A 24,814-nucleotide genomic window follows, 5' to 3' on the forward strand; every position below is an offset into this window, starting at 1 on the left:
CACTCAAACTTCCCCAGCCCTTGCCCCAGAAATCTCCAGATATCTGAAACAGAATAACAAAATTGTGTCCCATTTTTTTCCACTTTGCTTGAACGGCGACCTGGTTCTGGATTTTGTTTTGTGTGTGTTGACATAATCCTTATGGTTCTGAGCGGTTGTCTCTGATCATCTGCGTCAAACGAGGAAATCACTGCCCCGAGTTGGGTCGTCAGCAAGGCTGGGGAGGTTTACAAGGAGTCCTAAGGGAAGGACCCAGATGAACAAATGGAATTACAGTAATGTCAGCGGGGAGTATACCTGTGGGTTTTGTTTTTCTCTTTTTTTCCTAGAGTAATAGGAGCCTTAGGGGAACTAAACACCTGGTGAGATGGTTTGCTCAAATTCATTCAGCAATTTTTTTTTTCATTCCTGTAGGGGAATTAGTAGAGTGCTAAAGGTTTTAAAGAATTCAGATGAAAAGCCATCTGTTCCCTGGGCTTTGTTCAATCTCAATTTGAGGATGGCTTTGGAGATTTCCTATTCCCTAATTAATTCCTCTAGATGAGCTTGTGGGGTTGGCTCAATTTATTTTTTGAAAGATGGAAAGAAAAATGCTCCCATCAATTAGTCCTTTGTTACATTGTGACTGAGATGGAAATAGCTTTTTGCCAAGTGGAGCGAGGAGCTGAGAGATGCCTGTGTGTGCAGTTGGCCAGGTGGCCCTTGTCAGGAGGCCGGGCTTTGATGTAAGTACCGTTCTCTGGGTCTTTCAGATAATTGGTGAGAAAGCACCCGGCCTGGCAGGAATCTGAGTAATAATTTAGCCTGAAGCACAAAGGCCGGGAAACCAAAGCAGTGAATAAGAGTCATATTTTAAAGAGCATAATTGTCCTAGCAAATTTTTCGTAGGACCATGTGTGATGCATTCTAGTTGAAGGCTCTCTGGGTACTGCTCTCTGGCACTGAGCTTTCTGTATGGACAAGCACTAGGGGGCCAGCTGGAGGGCTGAGTAGGGGAGAAGGGAGGGGAAGGGAGAGCGAGGGAGAGAAAGGGGACAGAGGGAAAAAGACAGATGAGAGGGGAGAGCCTCTCCAGTAAGTCAGCTCTGGGTGTGGCAGTGTGACCATATAAAAGTGTACAAATCTGCCTGCTTAAGTTCTGTCTGCTCTTAGATTAGAGCATCAAGCCAATGCCTTGTACAGGAATCTCCATCCCCAGGATGAAACACAAAATGTTTGAGGCTTTCGGCTCCATTGGCTGGAAGTAAGTCCAGTCTAAGGCCATTCTGAATAGCACGTTGGAAGAAATGGTTCCAAAGAACAATGATGATTTAGGAGTGTTATTTTTAGATTGTTAACTAAAGGATTTTCATCCTCTGATGTCCCTATTTCCAAGATATCTGGGTAATTCTGTCCAAGACTCGTGTCTGGCAGACTCAGATCATAGGTTGTTTCACAATAGAGGGTCACCCTTGAGGTGTAGTGTTGCAGGTGGGCAGGAGAAAATGCTGGAGGGGAAGTACCAGCCAGAGTAGGACAGGGTGGGAAACCCGGGTCCTTCTGCCCAGGTGGATTGTGGGAAGGAGAAGAGAGCCAATCAGGAGGGAGGGCAGCTGGTCAGATCCGTTGGCATTGCCTCTAAATGTCCAGTCTCAAACCCTGCAGGGTGTTTTAACTCAGACCAGTTAAGGGAAAGAATAAAGTACAGTTCCTTATTTCCTTTTTGGGATTTAGGAAGACATGGGTTATCAAGATATCCCAACAATGGAGAGATGCATTATGGGGTTTTTGTGGGTGTCTGGGGGAGATAATTAGGTTTATTTATTTTTTAGAGGAGGGACTGGGGATTGCCCCAGATCACTGTGCATGCTAAGCATGCGCTCTCCCACTTGAGCTATACCCTCCCCAAGAGATGCCTTCTGTCTAAATCAGCAGTGTGGCTTGATTGGGGTGTGTGTGTGTGTGTGTGCACACATGCACGCAGACAAGCGTGATAAGGGAATCTGTAATTTCCCACTTGTCCCACCTTGGAGTGGGCATTGCTGTTGATGACAGCCAGAGAGAAGGAATGCCGTGATGTCGGCACACAGATCCGAGCAGCTGAGGGTTCTGGGGTTGCCTGCCTGGTTGGGATTGGGTAGCAGTCATTCCAGACACCTTGGCGGGTGGAGGGGGATACGGACTGCCAGCAAGAGCCCAGGAGGACCGAACTCAACAGGAAGGGACGTCCTCCCCGGATGAAGACCAGCGAGAGTGAGACCGCAGGGTCACAAGTAGTAACTATCACGGTGAAAAAGTAGATGGAGAACCCGCTGCCGTGGTGAAACTGTGAGTTAAACCCATTTCGCTTGCCTTCGCTAATCAGGGTTGTTTTAAGACTTGCGTGTCCTCCAAGCAGCTTGTAGCCTAAACAGTAAGATGTTTGCCTGAGCTATTTTCCAGGAACTCAGAGTTAGCTGTTCTCATTCATGCTGAGCTGTTTAAGACCAGACAGGACCACAGATCCATCCACTGGGCATGCGTGAGCGTCCACCTGATGCCCTTGTGACATCAGAGGGCTGAACACCACCCTCACAGTGTGCCAGGCCCATTGCCTAGTTAGGTCCCCACAGAATGACCACCACCGCACCTTTTCCCAAGTTCCCTGTGCCTCAGGCCGCCCTGCTGCTTTACTCTTCATGGCCCCCTTGCCTTCGGGGAGGCAGATTTGAGACCTGTTCCCCTGTCTCCTCGCTTGGCTGCCTTTCTCTCTGCTGTAAACCTTGACATCTTAATGTTTTTGCTTGTTGTGTGTCTGACAAAATGAACCCAGTCAGGGAACAGTAGTGGCCCATAGATACTGGGAAAGTGTCATAAGACCTTCCACACCATCCAGGGGACAATACAATGTCTTGGATGGTGTCACCACGGGTCTCAGGAACTCCCCCATCATGGGAAGGAGACGAGGAGGAGATAGCATGCCAGACCAAGGACACAGAAGCAGCTGTGACATGACAAGGCAAGGTGATATCCCTTCATGTCACATTTAAATAGACATTTGTATGTAAGATTGTACCAACATTAGACCAATATAGAGAAGAAGTCCCACAAAATGCGACACCGTCTTTGCCCGTCTGTGTGTAATGTAAGGAAATAGATGACTCCATGCCACAGGATCATTCCAAATATTCAAGAAGGAAGATCAAGAAAGAGAAGTTATTTGGGGAAAAGGTCTTTTAAGTGCAGAATAAATAATTTTGAAAACTTTGCTTGAAAACCTTTGTTTACCACCCAGTCCCCTTAGGATGAAATTCAGATGCTTCTGCCTGCTTCTCCAGGAGTTCCTGTCCCCTGTTGCCTGTCTTAATCACTTCGCTCTCTTCCTCTCCTGCTGAGCTCAGAGATTCAGAGCATCTGTCTCTCCCACTGCGTGTTGCTGCAGTGCTGCGTGTGCTGTTCCCTCTGCCTGGAACACCATCCACTTCCCCCAGATAGAAGCCGACCTCCCGCATCATCCTCAGCCCCGCCTGCACCAGCAAATCCCCGGGTCCCCATGCCCCACACACTTCTCTTAGAGACCAGCGAAGGGTTTTTGCCCTTTTGCCACCATGGACCCCTTTGCAGAACAGTGCTTTCAGTACATAATTAAAATAAAATATATAAGCAAGGGAGACCAGTTCTTTTGAAATAGATCTGTCAAAATATTAGAGAAAATGAATTTTGATGGATGTGCTTCTTTATTAATGTTTGAAATGACAAAATGCAGTGACGGGTCTAATAACCTCTGTCATTTTGAAGATAAACACAAAGGCTATTTTGAGATCTCTTCAGTAATTGTGATGTGATAACAAAAATATAGAATTTCTATTCTGTGATGACGGAATGTACTAATGCTGCTGTGGTTTATTGCCTGCAATCATTACACAAGGAAAAGCTTAATTTTCAGTTAAAGTTATCAAAAACAAAGATGTAATATTGTTCACAGTCTTAGTTCATAACCTGAAGTAAAGACCCCTTGGTATTTCCACCTGCTCTTCTTGGATTGGAACCATATGTTTATCATCTGGGCACCGTCACTAGATTATAAGCTTTATGAAGTCATTTCTGTCCCCTTATTACTTACCCACACTCAGCAATTCTGACACCCAGCAGAGGGCTCCCCACCTATAACTGTGGCATTAAATTGAAATTTTTGGGTCTGCTCATGTTTTTAAAAAGTATAAATTATCTTAGCCTTCAACTCCACACAACTGCATTTCTTTATAGTTTTTGGAAATTTAAGCCACAGATTCCAGTTGTCAAATATAGAAATATCCCAGGCTGCCCACAGGGGTTCACGTAAATGACACCAACTTACCGATACATTTGTTATTAACGCATTGCTAACAACCATCTGGATTACATTCACTAATCACTTGGCCACCATTCTTTTGAAATGTTTATTTCTTGGGGCTGGCATTACCGAAGGTGGATCCTTGGGGAAATGATTGTACCTCCAACAAGTGCAAGGGCTGAGCACACAGGCCAGAAGGGGCAGCTCACTCAGTGTGGAAACCCTCAGCCCCAGCGTCAGCAGCAGACATACGTGTCCCCTGGGCCCTCATTTAGTCCGGGGCAGTGACCTATGATTTGGCAGGAACTGACTTCTGACTTTGCAGGACGGATTCCGACCCTCGGGCTGCGGAGCTTGGGATCCTACATGATTAGGTCCTGACGTGACCAAGGGCCAGGGTGTGATGGTAAACTGAATGGCAGAAACGTGAGTGCCAGCTTTCTCCTGCCAGGTCTTGTGATATGGGGTGGAAGGGGGCACAAGCCCCTGCGCTGACACACTCAGGAAGCTGGATTCCAAGACCTGTCATTACGGCTGGATTACACGGCACGTTAATGCCATGGTTAGCCACGTGGGTGTTCTTGGGGATAACGCAGGGGCCCCTCCCTTGGCAAGACTGAGGGTGGGAGGAGGGAGGACTGGGGTCCAAGCCTTGACATTACTCGGCATTGATGACTAAAACCCTGACCATAGCAGGTTTCCCACAGAACATTTCAGAAGGAAAACTGCTTTTAGGGGAGGCCAGGCTGCAGGGGTCAGTCTCAAACAAGCTAATCCTTATCTCTCAGTTATTAACTTGTATTTTTCTAAATTTCTTCACTTTAAAAATGGCACTTTTTTCTATAAATGCTGGGAAGAGTAAGTCAAACAATGCCTTTAAGACCACTGGCACAGTTCTTAGCAGATAATAAGAAATGTTTTATCATCATTATTATTTTTCTATGATAGTTTATACAAAAATTACTGAGGAATTGCTTGTGTAAGTCTTCTGTCCATTTTTAGATTGGGTTGTTTGTTTTTTTTTTTTTTTCATTATTAAGTTGTCTGAGCTGTTTATATATTCTGGAAATTAAGCCCTTATCAGCCTCATCTTTTACAAATATTTTCTCCCATTCCGTAGGTTGTCTTTTTGTTTTGCTTATGGTTTCCTTTGCTGTGCAAAAGCTTATAAGTTTCACTAGGTCCCATTTGTTTATTTTTGCTTTTATTTCTATTGCCTGGGTAGACTGCCCTAGGAGAACATTGCTAAGATTTATGTCAGAGAATGTTTTGCCTAAGTTTTCTTTTTTTAGATTCCTATACACCAGAAATTGACACAACATTGTAAACTGACTCTACTTCAATAAAAATATATATATATATATATATACAAAAAAGAAACAAACAAAAATGATTGAGGACTTGCTTACACCATTTAATGCGATGATATTTTCTTCAAACACCAGCTGGACCATACTGGTCTCTCTTCTATCTCAGGGAGCCAGTGAGAAATTTCTGCTGTTCCTCATTGGCATATCTCATTTGGGCTTTGAGATGTGTTTTATGTCTCATTTGGGTTTTAGCTCATAATGGCCACACCTGATTTGTAACATTTTCATAAATACCTTTCTTGTCATAAAGTTAATTACGAAAAAGTGTGTCGTGTTTAATGCTTTGCCACAGATGCATTTTACTTGCCAAACTCTAACAGATTCACATCAATCATCTCTCCTTCCTTACACCTTCTCAAGAAATCTAGAAACTGAAGGATGCTGGGTTTAGTACTCTTTCCCTTTACTTGCATGGAAGGATGCTGTCAATTCACATTCACGATTGTTCCAGAGGCTTCCTACCCAGGATGCCGCTCTAAACTCACTAGCCCTCTGTCCAGAAAGTGTCCACACTTCTGAGGGCAACATCCCCAGGCCACTCTACCCCAACCTGCCCATGCAGACGTGGCTCTCACAATACCCAGCCCTTCATTCCATCAGCTCATCTGCACATTAATCTCTCCTGTAGCATTTAGTCTAAAGGAAGTGATTCACCTGTTTGACAGTTTACCAAACACTTTCCATATGCATAGCTGTTCATATCCTCTGTCCTATCTTCTTTTTTTAAATATTTATTTTTGATTATTTTAAAATTGAAATATAGTTGATGTACACTCTGTCCTCTTCTAATAAAACTAGTAATTCTAAAATCCTAAAGTCTGTCACATTTGCTTAGTGGCCATCAGAAAATTTGCAAATCAGTTAAGTTTCCTACAGCTCCAAATCCTTTTCTCTAAATTTTGTATAAATACCTACCTCTTTTCCCCTACCTGGAGAGGAAGTGAGAACAAAGATTAAGATCTCCCAGCCCAGGTATTTAAAAACCATACTTATATCTTCTCCCCGACCCCTCCACCATCTCCCCACCGAAGTGCTTCAAATCTCATCCAGTGCAAAATTGCAAAATGTCCCACTGTGACTGGAGAGAGCACATGTGAGCTCTTCCTTTAAGACCTTTATCCTACCCCAGGCATTACCTTGTTCCTGCATAATTGGTAGAGTTTGCATAAAATCCTTAAATGTTTGCAGCTTTTCTCTCTCTGTACCCTGCTCATCCTCTGTCCTTAGGGACAGAGAAAGGTTTAGCAAACAAAATGGAAATGAAAAAAATAATGTGGAGACAGAGAGAGAGAAGAGCTCATACAGCGTGGACGTCTGGGCAGATGGGGAGGGCGTATGTGCTTGTTAGTAGGAGTGAGAGACAGGTTGGGGCAGACAGGGATTGGCAGGAAAGTGTCAATAAGGTGACCAGCAGGCTCAGCTTGCCCGGGACTGAGGGGATCTCGGGACACGAGACATTCGGTGTTCAGTGTAGCTAGCCGGTCATCTTAGGTGGAGTGGAAGTCCAATGGGCCAAACTCAGAAACAAGAAACTGCAGCAGAAAGCAAATGAGCTGGTTGTTTTGGAGAGTGGATTCAGGAACTCAAACCACTGGTTATAAAACCCCTGGCTTGACTTGTGGTCCAAGAATCATTCTCACCTGAAGTGGGGAGCAGCCTCAGGCTGGGCACCACTGTAACCCCTCCTGCAAAATACAGTGAGGACCCCAGGTCAGCCCCACGTGGCTACAGGTACCCCTGCTTTTCAAAAGTTCGCTTCACACTACTTCATGTTCATGAAAGATCTACCTTAGTGCTTGTTTCTGCTAACCAAGAGGAATCCAAGGAAGATTTTTGCTTTTATGGAAAAAGATGAAAAGCAAAGATAATGTTTTGCAGCGAGCCCTCAGAGAGACAGTGGGCACCCCTGCAGCGAGAAGGGCACCCTAAGCTCCTTCCCAGGAACTGCTGTCGGCATCTCAGCATCAAGCCGCCGGGGTTCTTTTGTTTTTTTGTTTTTAAATTGAAGTATAGTCAGTTACAACGTGTCAGTTTCTGGTGCACAGCACAATGCTTCAGTCATACATATACATACATCTATTCATTTTCATATTCTTTTTCATTATAGGTTACTACAAGATATTGAATATAGTTCCCTGTGCTACACAGAAGAAATTTAATTTTTATCTATCTTATATATAGTAGTTATGGCCAGAGTTTTCAGCCGAGTCTGTGAGCATCTGTGTTTTATCTCCATTTATTTTGTGCATCCCTTAGCAAGCTGTGTGCTAAGGTAACTGCTTCTTCACTTTACTCCACTTGGGCTTGCAAAGGCTTCATGGGACCGCTCTGCTCGGATAGTGGGGAAACCTGTGCTCCCCGTGTGAGTCAATCCCAAAGATGAACTACAAACGGGGCAGACGTGTGTGACGAGGTCCTGGCGCCATTCCTCCTGGTTTCCGGTGCTGCTTATGGGAACCACCTTAGCCAACGTCCCCCTCCCTGCACCGTCGACTGAGAGTCCTTTCTTTACATTGGGCGTTATCACTAGATCAGGCCTTGCCTCAATCGTCATCTTCTCAATATAAAACTGTCATAGGTAAAATAGGAACCATTTCCAGAGAAGAGTTTTGATCTTCTCTACCCCAAGGCACAGGGAAACAGTGGCGTCTTAGAAACCGGAAGGCAGGGTTTAAAAATCTTCAGTTCATTAGAGTGGGATCATTTTCAGCTCTGTTTATCTTTCCCATAAATATGGTAACTTTTAAAAGGAGTTTCAAAGCCTCTGGTGATATCTTCAAGTGAACAATCTGGAAAGCCCAACGTTAAAGCCCATAGAATGATCTCGAATTACCATTAGTGCTGGAGGCAGGCCTGCCATGGGAACTGTTTCAACGGTTCTCATTTGTGACCAGTTTTGATACAATTTTTTTTGATATTAAAATGCTGATAGGACAGGGAAAACCCAGATTCTTTTCTCTTAGTTACAGGCCTCCTGACGAGCTATATTAGACAGGCCCTTGCGGTGAGGAGATTAAAATATTACTAGCTTTATTTTGAAACTGTGACACAAAGTGTGTTTTTAGAGTCTTTCTGAGGTGGTTTGGGCCCTTGACCTGCCTGGTAACCACAGCTTCTGGACTAATCCTACTCACAGTTTGGGATTTTCCAAAGTGACTCTTCACAGGGGCCTTGGTTTACATAATGCTTTTTGTTCCAGTTCGCAGGTGAGCAGACCCTTTCTTGAATCAGCAGGTGAGGGAAAATTTCTAACACTCTACCTCGAGACAGCAGAGCTGGAGGGACCCTCATAGGCCAGAGCTTTGCCAACCATAATGTGCACACCGATTATGGAATCTTCTGGAAACCTTGCTGAATAATTTGTCTGGAGTGAGGCATTTCCAACCAGGTGATGCTGCTGCTTCCAGTCCACAAACCACACTCTGCCCAGCAAGACCTTAGAGAAAAATCAGGGCAGGAGAGGACCACGTGCTTTCAGGACACTCAGAATTTGAGTTTGTCCTTGGGGACCAGTAGAGCAACGTCAAATAGAGTAACATCTTCAGCTGTGGTAAACTCGCCTGAATTTATGTGTTATGAAAACCCCCTCCTGAGATAATTTTCTTCTTGGCGTTTATAGTTCTCTGTCCAGATTTGGCTGGATCTCTTCTTTGCTGCTGAATTTAATTGGAGGCGGGGTTGCTGCACATTTGATTTCTTCAGCTGCTTGCTGTCCTTGTTCACCACCATGCAAAAGAATTGGCTATTTCTGCCAAGGTGCAACACATGGGTTTTCTGATACTCTGCCTAGCGGTGAAGAGGAGACATAAAACATTGAGCATCCTCAGGTTCAAAGAAACAGATGGCTCTTATTCAAGGAAATGTTTACTTGAAAGAAATGAACATTTAAATAAGTGTGGTTGTTACCTTGAAGAGAAAGTGAGATAAAAGCAAAAAATGTGAAAAAGTGGACGAAGTATATTCAAAGACAAGGCTAAGGAGTTGAAGGCAGCAGCCCTATTTTTCTTCTATTTCACCAGGTCTCATGAATAGAGGGGTCCCAGGGAATTATACCCCTGACACTGGGCCAAGTCTTAAGACATAGGAATTGACCCGGACTGCTTTTGCAGTGGGAGCAGAGGGCTTCAGTTGTAAAGAGTTAGCATTTACATACGTGACTCTCACTTCATACTGTGTGAAGAAGGCGGTGTTTCTGAAGAACTGAGTGGAGATTGAACTTTGTCCCATTTCTTTGCAAACACTATCTCTTTTTTCAAGAATTCAGTTCACAGTTATTCCCAACAATTGAGGTCTATCAAGTATTAAGCCGAGAGGTATCTTTTAATGGGAGCCATCGCCCTCTCCTAATTCACTTGTCGCGGTCAGTGCGGTTTTAGGATCTCAAAGTTTTTCCTCGGTGTGTAATGGATGGGAAGGTTGCTTCCTAGCAAAGCTTATTGCTACATTTCTGTGCGGCTGTTAAACAGAGAACAAATGAACACTCACCAGAGCCTTCTGTTTGCACATAAAATAAAAGCCTTGCGGTCATGAGTGCTTTTGTGTTAACCAAAATAGAAACCCAAATGGAACAGGGAGCCCAAGGATGGTTTAATTGTATATAGTTACATGGCAGATCTATGTGAATGTCTCCTAAATATGCATTGATTTTATATCTTCACACAAAGGTGATTATTCTCAGTTTTTAAGTGTCATCCACTCACCAGCCATTTCTCCCTTTTCCATGACTCCAGCTTCTAGCTGAACAGACAAGTTGAATCATAAAAGAGAAGTCCAAAAAAACTTTTATTTGTTTGAAGGAAATTCTTTCCATGTGTCCCTGCTCCTTCCTTTGCTAATTCGGGTCATGTGCTCTGCTTTAGTCATCTGTCCCCGGCAGAGAAGGGCCAAGCTCCTCCTCCCCTCACCGCAGGGAGGTCTGGAGGTCTACAAGTGGTAACTGAAGACTGCTGGACTCACCACATCCTACGAAAAGTGTAATAGCTGCTTTAGGCTGAGAGCTTCCACTGGAATTTGAGGCTAAGAACACAAAATTAGCCAAAAACTGAAAGCTCTGCAAGCAAAGCAGAAGTTGATTGAAGGAGAGAAGGAAGGAGAGGAGGGAAGAACAAGAAAGAACCAATGTCAAGAGTGTAGAGGTTGAGCCAGAGGAAGCCAAGAGAGCTTTATGTTTGAATAACGGAGCCTCCTGGGTTCCTCTCTGGCACACCTGGAGAAGTAGGAGGTAACCTCATATCAAGGATGGAAGTCAACCTATCAGCACAGAAGACTCGCCCTGAAGATAACATGGCACACGTGTTAGATAAACAGAAGGGCTAGCCTCCAAGAATACAGAATTCACTTAGGTGTGTACATAGCTTGTATGTGACAAGCTCCTTTAAAGTTCAAGGGCCATAAAGGATTCCCTTACAATTCTGTGCTTTGGCTTAAGGAAAACTGGGAAATGTGTTTTGGAAGCCACAGTTACCTCTCCTCAATGATTTATCCTCTAGACCTTGTGAAACATTGATGGTTTGTGCTACTCACTTGACGGTAATTCAGAGAACATGATGGTGTAAATCATTTGTACTGTTTTCTGGCATTGTTCTGAATCCTTGCATTCTAATTTTTTTTCATATTCTTTTTTATTATTGAGTTATAGTCAGTTTACAATGTTGTGTCAATTTCTAGTGTACAGCACAATTTTCAGTCATACATGAATATACATATATTCATTTTCATCTTCTTTTTCACTGTGAGCTACTACAAAATCTTGTATATATTTCCCTGTGCTATACAGTGTAAATTTGTTTATCTATTCTATATAAACCTGTCAGTATCTACAAATCTCGAACTCCCAGTCTGTCACTTCCCACCCAGTCCTTGCATTCTTATTTGGATTGTGTTCTGTTTATTTACTTGGCTTTTCTCTGTGCCTAGGAATTTGTTTCATGGCTAGGCATTTTTTTTAACTTATTTTACAATTTTTTTTGGTATATACGTTTTTATTGAAGTATAGTCAGTTGACAATGTAGTGTCAATTTCTGGTGTACAGCACAATGCTTCAGTCATACATGAACATACATATATTCATTTTCATATTCTTTTTCACCATGAGTCACTACAAAATATTGAATATAATTCCCTGTGCTATACAGTATGAACTTGTTATATATATATATATATATATATATATATATATATATATATATACTAGTTAATATCTGCAAATCTTGAATGCCCAATTTATCCCTTCCCACATTCTTCCCCACCCTGGTAACCATAAGTTTGTTTTCTATGCCTGTGAGTCTATTTCTGTTTTATAAATAAGTTCATTTATCTTTTTTTTTTTTTTAGATTCCACATATAAATGATATCATATGGTATTTTTCTTTCTCTTTCTGGCTTACTTCACTTAGAATGACATTCCCCAAGTCCATCCATGTTGCTGCAAATGGCATTCTTTTATTATTTTTTATTGCTGAGTAGTATTCCATTGTATAAATATACCACAACTTCTTTATCCAGTCATCCATCAATGAACATTTAGGTTCTTTCCATGTCTTGGTTATTGTAAATAGTGCTGCTATGAACATTGGGGTGCCTGAATCTTTTTGAATTAAGGTTTCTGTCAAATATATGCCCAGAAATGGGATTGTTGAATCATACAGTAAGTCTATTTTTAGTGTTTTGAGGAATCTCCATACTGTTTTCCATACTGGCTGCACCAAACTACATTCCCACCAACTGTGTAGGAAGGTTCCCTTTTCCCCACACCCTCTCCAGCATTTATCATTTGTGGACTTTTGAATGATGGCCATTCTGACTGGAGTGAGATGATACCTCATTGTAGTTTTGATCTGCATTTCATTCTTTTACATTCTTTTCATTCAGAGGTAAACTGCATGCCCCTTTCCAGTGAATCTGGGTGAGTTCTCATTGATTCAATCTATAGAGTACAGCAGAAGTGATGCTGTACTACTGAAAACATAAAGTTGTAAAACTGTAACTCACTTCTAATGGTGACTCATGGAAGACTCAGCCTTGTCTGCTGGTCAGATTCACCATTGGGTCCATGAGATACTATGTAAGAAGTCTGACTACCCTCAAACCACAATGCTATAGAAACCACGTACAGATACTGCAGTTAACGGTTCATGCTGAGTTCGTTATCTAGCTGTTACAGTGTAGGCACAGATATATGCATGAAGATGATATATTGGAAGTATATCTTCTAGCCCCAGCCTTTAGAACCATTCTAGCTGATTTTTTATGGCAATAAAATGGAAAATGTATTAGAAGCTAAGGCAAAGCAAGTCTATAATTGTACTTGATTTATAATGTATCCATCTATCTGTAACTATATCACATAAAATTGGCTTAAGACAAATATGACACATCCATATGGAGCTGTACTCCTAACTTTCAGCATATCAGCTTAATATGTGATGGTAGTTTGAATGACCCATTCTGGTAGCACAGATTCAAGAGAAAATGTCCTCTTTTCATCCTGTATTTTTGAGTTTGCTGTAGTGGGCTGTGTAATCATGATGAATCATTTAATCCTTTTGGTCCACAGAGTCCATAAGTATAAAATAACTGAAGAGTTGGACTCACCCCTCAGATCACTCCAGTTTGAACATTCTGTGTTGTTCTTGCTAAGTGTCTGCTTTCATGCTCCTTCCCAGTCTATTTATTCCTCTCCTTTTTTTTTTAAAAAAAATAATCATCATTAAATCATTGCTTCAAATGCTATGAAGATCTGAGGCCTGATGAGATAGGATGCTGAATTTCATGCAGCTTTATAACAGGTGCATCCTGCCATCATCTGTACCTAAACTTGATGCTGTAGTAAATGATAGGGTAGAGCATCCCCAGGATGGGATGTGCATCAATTCATGTTGAGACTGGAGCCTTGCTGAGGTGTAGAGCACAGCCGGTCTCTCTCATGGATTAACAAACACATACAACACTGATTTTATTTTCCTTTTGTGGTTTGACAATTTTCTTTTGTATTCTGCTTAAGTTCTCTTCTTTTTGGTTTTTGTGACTCTATTGTATGTTTTTGATTTGTAGTTACCCTTTTTTTCAAGTATGTTAACCCATTACTACGTCTACTTGCTTTAGACTGGTAGTCAGATAAGCTTAAAGACTTTATAAAAAAATAAAGAAAAAAATCTACATTTTCTTACTCCCCTCCCCGATATTTTATAATTCTGATGTCCTCTTTTACATCTTCATGTTTATTCTTTTGCTGTTCATTGTAGTTATCATTGCGTTTCCAATTGTGATTTTTCTCTTTTCTGTGGATTCCTGTTTCTTTCCTATTTAGAGAAGACCTTTCAATGTTTATCTTGGAATAGGTTTAGTATTGTTGTATTCTTTTAGTTTTTACTTGTCTGAGAAATTCTTTCTCTCTCCTTCTATTCTAAATGATAATCTTGCTGGGTAGAGTGTCCTAGGTGGCAGGTTTTTGTCTTTCATTGCTTTGAATATATCTTGCCACTCCTTTCTGGCCTGCAATGCTTCTGTAGAGAAATCAGCTGATAGCCTTATGAGGGTTACCTTATAACTAACTCTTTGTTTTTCTCTTGCAGCCTTTAGAAACTTCTCTTTAACTTTTGCCATTTTAATTATAATATGCCGAGGTGTAGATCTGTTTGGGTTCATCTTGTTTGGGACCCTCTGTGCTTTCTGTTCCTGGATATCTGTTTCCTTCTTCAGATTTGGAAACTTTTCAGCCATAATTTCTTCAAATATGTTTTTGATCCCCATTTTCTTTTCCTTCTGGGACTCCTATTATGGATAGATGGCAAGCATTCTATTATTCCATAGGTCTCTCATATTACTTTTATTTATTCTTTTTTTTCATTTGTTTTCCTGTCTGCTGTTCTGATTGGGTGATTTCCATTATTCTGTCTTCCAGATTACTCATTTATTCTTCTGCATTATTTAATTTGCTATTTATGGCTTTTAGCTCAGCTTTCATCTTGATAATTATGTTTTCTGATTTTAATTGGTTCCTTTTTATAGTTTCTTGTTCCTTTTTACAGTGATCTGCATTTCTATTAATAGCCTCTCTTAATTCTTTTAGTATTTTTATTATCTCCTTTTGAACTCAAGATTTGGTAGACTGGAGAGGTCTATTTTATTGTTTGTTCTTTTGGGGGATTTCTCTTATTCTTTTAATTGGATGTGGTTCCTCTGCTTCTTCATTTTACTTGTATTTCTCTGAATCTATGAACTTAGGAATAACAGTTATCTGCTGTGGTCTTGAGGGGCTGTTTCTATGTGGGAACATCCCTGTGTAGCTTGCAAGCATCTAATATTTTTGTTGTGAGGGCCGTTTTTAGAATGAGTGGCTGCCATGTCTCTCCTCTGTGTGTGCTGGCTGTTATCTCCTTGTTAGAGGCTGTGATTGGTGTTGTGGTGACCAGAGCCTGCACTGGATATTGAATGGGACCTACTCTTTGCTGTGATTGTCACAGCCCTGCTGGGGGCTGAGTCTGCTCCCCAGTTGTTGGAGTAAAAGCCCCCAGATCCATTTCTGATCTGTGATGTGAGGTGGTGGGACTGGAACACTTCTGCTGGGAGAGGAGCCACTGAGTATTCCATTGCAGGAGATGTCCACCAGGTAGTGTGCTTTGTGGTTTCACCCGTCACCTTGTACAGGCTCACAAAATACACTACTGTTGGTGCTGCCCTCAGCTCTGCCTCAGCCACGGGAATGCAGGCAGTCTGCCCTGGTGTCCCTCATGTGCTGTGCTAACAAAGCCTCCTGGGCAGAGCCGTTGAAGTCAAGCACCAAGACCCACCCTAATTGCACGTAGTCATACATCTGGATCTGTTGTGGGGTACAGGGTCAGCTCAGACCCCAGCCCTGCCTCTGTGTGCATGTTAAGGCCAGCCCTGCCTCCCCTCACCAACATGCACCAGTATTCTGCTTGGATGACCTGCAGGTGTTGAGCTTACAAAAGCACCATAGGCTTAAATCCACCAAAACCACTTAGATTTCAGAACTGCCTCCGCTTGGGGGCAACGCACCAGCGCATGTGCTCCCTCCAGAGCTCCCAGCAGCAGAGCTGCCCCAGCTGTGAGTAACCTGAGAAGGAATCCGCTATAATGGGGTCTCACCCATCTTTTACACAGCTAACAATGGGCTTTGTAAGGTGAACCTGGGCTTCTTTGCACACACTCCAGTTTCAGCCCGAACCATACTCCAGCCCCTTCAGGCTGTCTCCATGCAGCCAACCCCAGTCATCTCCCTGGATCTATCCTCTGAAGCCTGTGCTTCAGCACCCAGCCTCTGCATGCACCAGCAGGTTGCCATCTTGGACTGGGGGTTGCATGGATCCTCTATGCTGGTTTCCCTCCGTTCTGCTTGCTGCAAAGCAGCTGGCGTGCTCTCCTTTGAGCCTCTGAAGCTCCCTGTGTCCTGGCTGATCTCCCCATTGGTGAAGCTGCTTCTCAGGGTGAGAGAACCTCTTCTCTTTCACTACTCCCTCCCCCCTCCCCTTACTCCCTCCCTCCCTGGGTGCAGGTCCTGTCCTAATTCTTTTTTTTTTTTTTTTTTTTGGTCCTTCCCAGTTAGGTTGAGATTTTCTTGTAGCTTTGCTTGTATAAGATCTTCTGCCAGAGTTCAGTGGGTATTCTGTGAGAATTTCTCCACATGCAGATGTATTTCTGATGTACTTGTGGGAGGAGGTAAGCTCCACGTCATTCTATTCTGTCATTTTGAAGCTGCTCCTCTGCAACTCTGATTTTAAAGGCCGTAATGTGCTTAAAAATGTTTCCATCCAAATTCATTGATAATTTTAGAAGACAGGAAACAGGCAGTATCAATAAGAGCTATAAGACCAGCTCATTTGTGTAGATTAATGTATTAAATACATTTATTTCTCCCCTATGAGTCCTAAGACTAAGTGGCCAAGATTAATTCACCCAGATGCACATTAAAAAGAAAAAAAAGAATCACAAGATCTTTGGTAATTATCCTACCTGTCTCTAAACAAAAACAGCCTTCACAGAGGCCTGAAGGCCCTGGGTTTTGTAGAGCATTTGAAGACTCAGGTTAATACTGGTGGATTTGTCAGTCTATTTATCATCATTTTTTTTCTGAAAGTGAGTCCTCTGCAGTAATAATTTTCAGATCTCAGGGATCCCAAATTGGGGGTTTGGGGGCTTTTTCAGGTTTTGGGATGTGTCTTCATTGAACAAAGAGAGCAAGCTCTGTCATTGAATCAAATTGACAAATCCTAATTTCTCCATTCAGTCCTGGGATAAACTATTTAAACTCTCTGATCATCATTTTGTGTTTCCTTCTAGAGTGTCCAGTAAGCATTAAAGAAAGAAAGATAAATAACGCATCTAGCACATTGTTAGCTCATAGAAGACATTTGATATTTATTGTTGCTTTCTTTTGCCTTCTATCACCAGAATACTAAAAAATCTCTTGTATCTATTTCATCTGTGTTTAAATATTCAGTAAGGAATAGTCCTTCCAAAATTGGAGTAATGTAGGGAAAGAGAGAGGGCAGTTGAATGTGATTGACTAAAAATTACCATTGGGTGATGTTTATTTTGGCAGTAGAATTTTCAAAGCTCACTTTATTTTGTTTATTTTTAACTTATTTCAATAAACCGATTGTAATTATTTTTTTTTTCCAGGAAGAAGGCCAGGTACATGATTAGACTTGAACTTGAGATTCCCAGAAGAGAAACATGTTGGCATCTTTGAAGACTGATGTTTTTTTTCTATCTAAAAAAATTCTTATGTTCTTGACTTTTTCTTAAATAAGAATTATATTAGGTACTCTTTGATGCTAGGGTGTGCCAAAGACACTTTATGAGAGATGTGACATGTCACACGAATGTTTTCTTCTTTCTTTTTACTACCCGAGGATATTTCTCTGAAACATCTTTTGTTTAGGTTGTATATAATCCTTTTTCTCTCTGCTATCTAAAATACTATAATACTGTTCCGCCAACACTGGCAGGGGCTAAGTGTCTTGACCTGACTAAAAATTTTTATCAAAGGACATTTTCAAATATTGCTAAAAGCCTCTTGGTGGTAATTATATCAACGGGAAGAGACTTAGACCCAGCTGAATTTAGGACTCTGAGTGAAAACTTTGAAAGATTCTAAAGCAAATCTCCATATCTGGAAATAGCCCTTTAGCAGCTCTCTTAGGTGCACAGATGAATGGATTGCTTAGCAAGAGATCATGTTTTACAGATAGGAATGTGGAGACCTATTATGTACCAATAACTTAGACTTTTAATGATGGCCAACTTGTGCTTGGATTAACCATTTGCCATTTACCAGCTGAGGAACCTAGGAGAGTTACTAAACCTGTCTGAAACAGAAGTCTCAACCAAAAAATAAGGTAACTGCCCAAAGTCAGATGGTGTACCGTTACCTCTGTCTTACAGTGCAGACATGAGATTGCGCTGTGAAATTCCTCTTACGTTTGGACCCTACACTGCCTGGTACCCAAACAGATACAGATGCACCCCCCCAATATAATAAATACTGGTGAATCACAGTAGTTATTCACAATTTTTTTGTACCTCCTACCCGGTATGTGATGGCTACATCCCCCCTGCATTGTCTTGGTGTCACATGACTTTCTGTGATCAAAGGGATGTGGGCTGGAGTGTCAGTTCTGAATGGAGGCTAAATATGAGGCACTACCATATCTGCCTGAGAGTTCACCAGAAGGGGTGGTGAAAAGGCAGAGCCAAATCTAAGATATAGTATTTCCATCAGTTAAAGACAAAAGTTGGTATAATATCAAGCCTGGTGTTAATATGCAAACATATTCTTCTTTTTGAAAGTAGAAAGTACTGTTGCACATTTTTGATAGTAAAAAAAATTATTTTGAGGCAAAGCCTTCATACAGTGGCCAGTTAACAAACCCTTCCTCTAGTGCTCAGTGATTTTTGGTGAAATAACAGAATCAATGATTACGTCTTTCCTGACAAGTGTGAGTTGCTTCTCCCATGACTTGTGGTCCAACCGAATTCGTGTTCTTCAAATTAAGGCTGTTAAATCTAAGCAGTGACAATTCTGAACTTGCATTTATGCAGTAAAAATAAAACAAAATGGAATGAAAGGTCCCGATGTAAAGTGATGGATATGTTAATTAGCTCTGATTGCAGTGATCATTTCACAGTGTGTGTACATACATCAAAATGTTAAGTTGTACACCTTAGATCTATACAATTTTTGTCTATTATACCTCAATAAAACTGAAAAAAGATCATTAAATGGATGACTACTTTTGTTTTTAATTCTGGTCTAGAAAATATAAAAAATGACAGCAAATAGTGAAGCAAATACACTTAGATTTAACAAATATTAATATTTAATCACTTTCATATTGCTTAAATAAAAGAATTAGGGCATTAAAGATGAAATTTTCACTTTTCCCTATACAGAGGCAACCACTGTAATAAATTTGTTGTGTATCTTTCCAGTCCATGCTTTTATATTTTTGTAGATAAACTCATAATTTATTAATAAATAATATATGATATTAATTTTCCTTTTTAATTTTGCAAACATGCTACCATACCATATGTATCATTTTGCAACTACAGTTTTCAATGAACATTATATTTTTGAGGGCTCTTTATGTTGTGGGATAGAAATCATGTATGTGTATATGCATAAATAAATACAGATATTTCATGTAAGTGTTGCACAATATTGCATTGAATTTTATTGTTTTGTATTGAATTTTAACACAATAGCTTTATCCGTTCCTCTTTTGATGGCATTTGCTTTCAGCTGTTTACTGCTACATAGAAAGTCACAATGAGCACCCTTGTTTTACTGTCCTAAGTGTATGTAGCATGAGGTCTGTTTTTATCACTTTTGAACGCCTGTGAAACCCAATTAATTTTTCTCCCTTATGGTTATCCTGAAAAGTATCTCACGTTTTAAGTTTTATTTTCCCCAGCTTTATTGAGATCTAATTGACATATAACACTGTGTTAATTTAAGGCGTATAATGTTTCGATATAAGTATGTACTGTGAAATGATTACCACATAAGTTTGCCTAACACAGTCCAACAGCTCACATTGCGTGTGTGTGCTGAGAACATTTAAGATCTGCTCTCTTAGCCATTTCTAAGTATAAGTAAGTATTATTAACTACAGTCATCATGATCTACATTACGTCCCCAGAACTTACTCGTTTTATAATTGGAAGTTTGTACACTCTGACCAACATCTCCCTATTTCCCTACCCCTTCCCCCCACCCCCCACAGCCCCCGTCAGCCACCACCATCTACTCTCTTTTTCTTCAAGTTCAAATTTTTAGATTCCACATACAAGTATCACCTCTTTTAGATTAAAAAACACAATATAATACAAAGTAGAAAAATGGTGTCTCTGAACTGAACCAACTAGGAAGATGGAGACATTAGTATCTGAAGGAAGGAAGGAAGGAAGACTTGGTCAGCACATTCCACAATGTACTTCTGAGTGCAAAATATTATACGTCTGTGGGTGAGACATGGATGGTGATAAAGGATGTTCTCACGTACGCATTTTAAGTATTCCACACCAACTCAAGATAACTAACCTCAACAGTAAATGTTTTCCTAACAATCCTACTTTAAAAAGTTAGTGTTTCAGAAAGAGCATGGAAGAAATCACTTCCAAAATTGCCTCAAAGTGTAGATATTCCTAAAATGATGTTTATAAAGGACTTCTCTCTTCGTTACATAACCATTAGTTGACATGTCTTGAAATGACCACCAATATAATGGCTCACTCCCATGGGATGTTCGGCTTAATTTTTGTTTTCTTCTATCCTTTTACTTCAACTTGCCTTAAATATTTGGCTTCACATTACTCTATTGCAAGTTAATTACCTAAAGAAAACGGAAAATGTCTGTTATCTGGACACATCTTTTCATTAATTTAAAGTGTCAAAAGTCACATAAAACGTATACAAGAAGTTACAAAATTTTCACTTAAAAACATCATTTAATGGGGATGATATTTTAAATGTGTGAGTAGATAACTTTTATTTCTGTCTGTAAACCAGGGCAGCAAATACTATAAATTCTTAGTTATATCATCTTAGAGCCACAATAGCTAAGTCTTTTGGTTAAAATTGTAATATCTGGCTTCCTGATTAAAATGCAGAAAAGTCCTTCACTTCATGGTTTGTTTTTTTTTTTTTAATGGAAAAAAGGCATGCTTTTTCCCCCTCCCCCTTTTACAGTCTTCAGAAATGATTTTGCCATGATTCCCATAAGAATAAACCTCTGTCATCATTATTAATTTCTATTTTAAGGGTCATCTTAAAATATACTGTTTTTTCAAAGGAGAAAAGAGACAGAAGAAGTCATTCTGGAAATTTTTGAAATGAGAATCTATCTGAATGTTTGATTTTTTTTGTTTGTTTGTTTTTAACAAACATTATGTAGGATTTATTACATGCCAGGTACTGTTTTGAGAACTTGTCAAACATAATGTAATTTAATCCTTATAACATCTCTAATGGAATCCTCATTTAAACCATAAGCAAACTGAGGCACAGAGAGGTAAAGCAACCTGCTTAGGATCACACAGCTAGGAAGTGGCAGAGCTAAGACTTGAAACCAAGCAGCCCATATTCTCCATCTCTGGAGAATATGAGGTTAATGACATATCTGAACAGTTGTGGGGATCATCATTCTTATAAAAGCTGAGCAACCCAGATGGCTCCCTGGTGGAGGTGTGCCAGCTCTGAAGAGGAAGTTGGACAACTCTCATATGAATTTCTGCAAGTAAGAGGATGTGGAACAAAAGAAATGTGTAAATTTCTTTAAGAATGACTTTGCTTGAATCCACATCAGCATTTCCTAGAGGTTAGGGTCATTGTTAAGGCTGGCACAACCTCTTTCTATTAGGTTTGGATGTGATGACTCCTGGAGGCAGGAGGTGGGTGAGGTGCTTCATTAGCGTTGATTTTGACCTTTGAGTTTTCTAACCGATGCCGTCTTGGTAGGGTCTTGTTTGTGCCTGGATCCCAATGTCTTCTTCTCATATTTTGCATCTACTTAGACACTTAAACCAGAAATTTTACTCTAAATATTTCACATAGATGTTTTTATTCTGGTGAAATGTTTGTATTTCTTTTTAAAAGGACTGAACTTGGTTTTATTTTCTTTGCCTAGACTTTGTATTCTCTGAATTAAACTCCTCGAGAATCCTTAAGAAGTACTCCTTTGAACTAATTTTTTTTCTATTTTCCCTAAATATCTTTATTCTAGTGAAGTTATACGTATATACATACATATATAAATAAATGCACTAAAGCATTATGTGTACAGCTTTATTTATTTATTTATTTATTTAATGGAGATACTGGGGATTGAACCCAGGACCTTGTGCATGCTAGGCATGCACTCTACCACTGAGCTGTACCCTCCCCCCAGCATTATGTGTATATATACATATATAGATACATATACAAATATACATACATATACGTATCGAGAGACAGAGAGGAAGAGAGAACACGTGTGAATAATTTGTTGATTGGCTTCCTTTCTCCATAGGACATAGTTCCTGACAGAATAATGTCGTTCTCAAGATCCAACAGTATTTGTGGCTATGTCTGTACATTGTAAAATAATTGCACTGCAATTGGTGGCAGGGATTCTGTTTGCCTTTGTGATAATACTTTTGGGCTGTATCACATCTGGCTAAAATGGAAGCTGCTGGCTGGTGACTGAGTCTTTTTTGCCATATCAGGAAACAATTTGCCAAGGACACATCTCTACTAGTTGATCAAAATAAAAGGAAAACTTAAATACCTTACTTAATTCTGGGCTTTTAAAAATGGATTAAATATTTCCACCCTATCTTGTAAACATGTATTAATTAACTGACTAGAGGTTTTTAGTTAAGGTTAATTTTAATGCTTAATATTTAGGGATTTTTTTTTTCCTCCTAAATCCTTCAAATTGAACAAAGTATTTGTTACCTAGAACTTATTTAAATGGTTGCATTGTTTTATTAGCTTTGTTTAAAAAGTGTCCTTTTATTGAGTAATAAAAAAAATGCTCTGTGACTTCAATTCTTTCAAATTTGAGACTTGTCTCTAACCCAGCATATGGTCTAAATTTGTTAATGTCTCATTTACACTTGAAAAAATGTATATTCTCTTGTTGGGTGGAGTGTTCTGTAAATATCAATTTAGTTACACTAGTTCCAAATATTGTTCATATCTGCAACATTCTTACCATTTTCTGTATACTTTTTCTGACAACCATTAATATTCTTGGGTTAGTTTTAGTTTCTTTTTAGTTTCTGTCAATTTTTGCTTCATGCATTTGAAACTTTGTAATTGTGGGTGAACTTTGGTCCTGCCTCATTTTAGCTTAGTGAGTAAGTTTAATGTTCCATTTTATTTCCACTTATTGGCTTATTTGCTATCCATCTTTGTTCTATTTTTTGACTAATGATTTTCTAGGGTATATAATACGCATCCTTATTTATAATCTACCTGCAAATTACATCACACCACTTCAAATGAAATGAAGAACCTTACAGATAACATACTCCCATTTTTCCTTTCCTGTTGTTTGTGACTTGATATACATTTTATGCCTAGATACATTGTAAATTCCACAACGGATTGTTATTATTTTTCTTTAAACCTGGGGTCAGCATTTTTTTTTTCCTAAAGGGCCAGATAGTAAATATTTGAGGCTGTGCAGGCATAATATCTCTATCAAAACTACTGAAGTCTGCCATTTTGGTATGAAAACAGCCCTGGCAACACAGAAACAAACAGGTGTGTCTGTGTGCCAATAAAACTTTATTTACAAAAAGAAGCAGGAACTCATAGCCTGTAGGCTATGATTTGCTGACCCCTGCTTCAAACAATCAATTATCTCCTACTGACATTTAAACAAAAATAAAAAACATATTCACCATTTTTTTTGGATCTCTTTATTTCTTTCAGTAGATTTGAGTTTCTGCCATAATTTTTCTTCTGCTTGAAGAATTTCCTTGAATATTTCTGATCATGCAGTTGTGCTGCAAAACAAACAATTAAAAACCCCAAATGCAAACAAAGATAAACTTCTCAGCATTTATATGTCAGAAAGGACTTAATTTTATTTTCGTATTAAAAAGATACTTTCAGTGGGTCAAAATATTTTTGCCTAGTAAACATTTTTTTTTCTTTCAATAGTTCAAAGATTCCTTTGTTTTCTGGCTTGAATTGTTTCTGACAAAAAGACTGGGGAAATTCTAATCTTTGCTTCCCCATAATGAGCATTCCCTCCCTCCCTACTCTCCCTAAATTCTGTCTGCTTTTAAGAGTTCTTCTTCACTGGTTTTCAGAAATTTGATTATGATGTTCCTTGATGTAGTTTACCCTGTTTGGTTTTTTGTGCTTCTTGGATTTGTGAGTTAATGCCTTTTATCAAATATAGAATATTGTCGACTGCTTTTTTTTTTTTTTTCTGCCTGCCCCCTCTCTCTCCTTCTATCTACAGTAGGCTGAATAATGCCCCTATTAAGTTGTCCAAGCCTTCATTCCTGGAACCTGGCAAATGTTGCGTTACACTGTAAAAAATAACATTTTACTCACATTTGCAGTTGCGATGAGGTTAGGAATTTTAAGATGAAAATTTGACTCTGGATTACCTGCATAGGTCCAGTGTACTAGTAAGGACTCCTGTAAGAGGGAGAAAGGAGCGTCAGCGTGAGAGGATGATGTGATAAGAAAAACAGAAGTTGGAAGTGATATGCTTTGAAAATAGAAGACTGAACACAAGCCAAGGAATATAGGTGGCTTCCAGAAGCTGGAAGAGACAAAGAAATGGATTCTTTTCTAGACTCCAAAAAGGATTGAGTTCTGCTAGTATTTTGATTTTAGCCCATAAGACCCATTTCCAACTTCTGACTTCTATGACTTGAAGATAGCAATGTTTTTTTAAGCCACTAAGTTTAATTTTATACAGCAGCAATAGGATTATGTGCATTGATAATTGTTTGATACTGTCCACAGGTCACTGAAGTTCCATTCATTACTCTTCAGCCTTGTTCATTTTAAGTTTCATGTTCCATGGCCTCTAAGGCTATGTCTTGAAGTTCATTTATCTTTTGTGCTGCTGTGTCTAATCTTTTGTTAAACTCATCTCCTGATTAAGGGAAAAAA

The sequence above is a fragment of the Camelus ferus genome, chromosome 19 (assembly GCF_009834535.1).
Source record: "Camelus ferus isolate YT-003-E chromosome 19, BCGSAC_Cfer_1.0, whole genome shotgun sequence".
NCBI lineage: Eukaryota > Metazoa > Chordata > Mammalia > Artiodactyla > Camelidae > Camelus > Camelus ferus.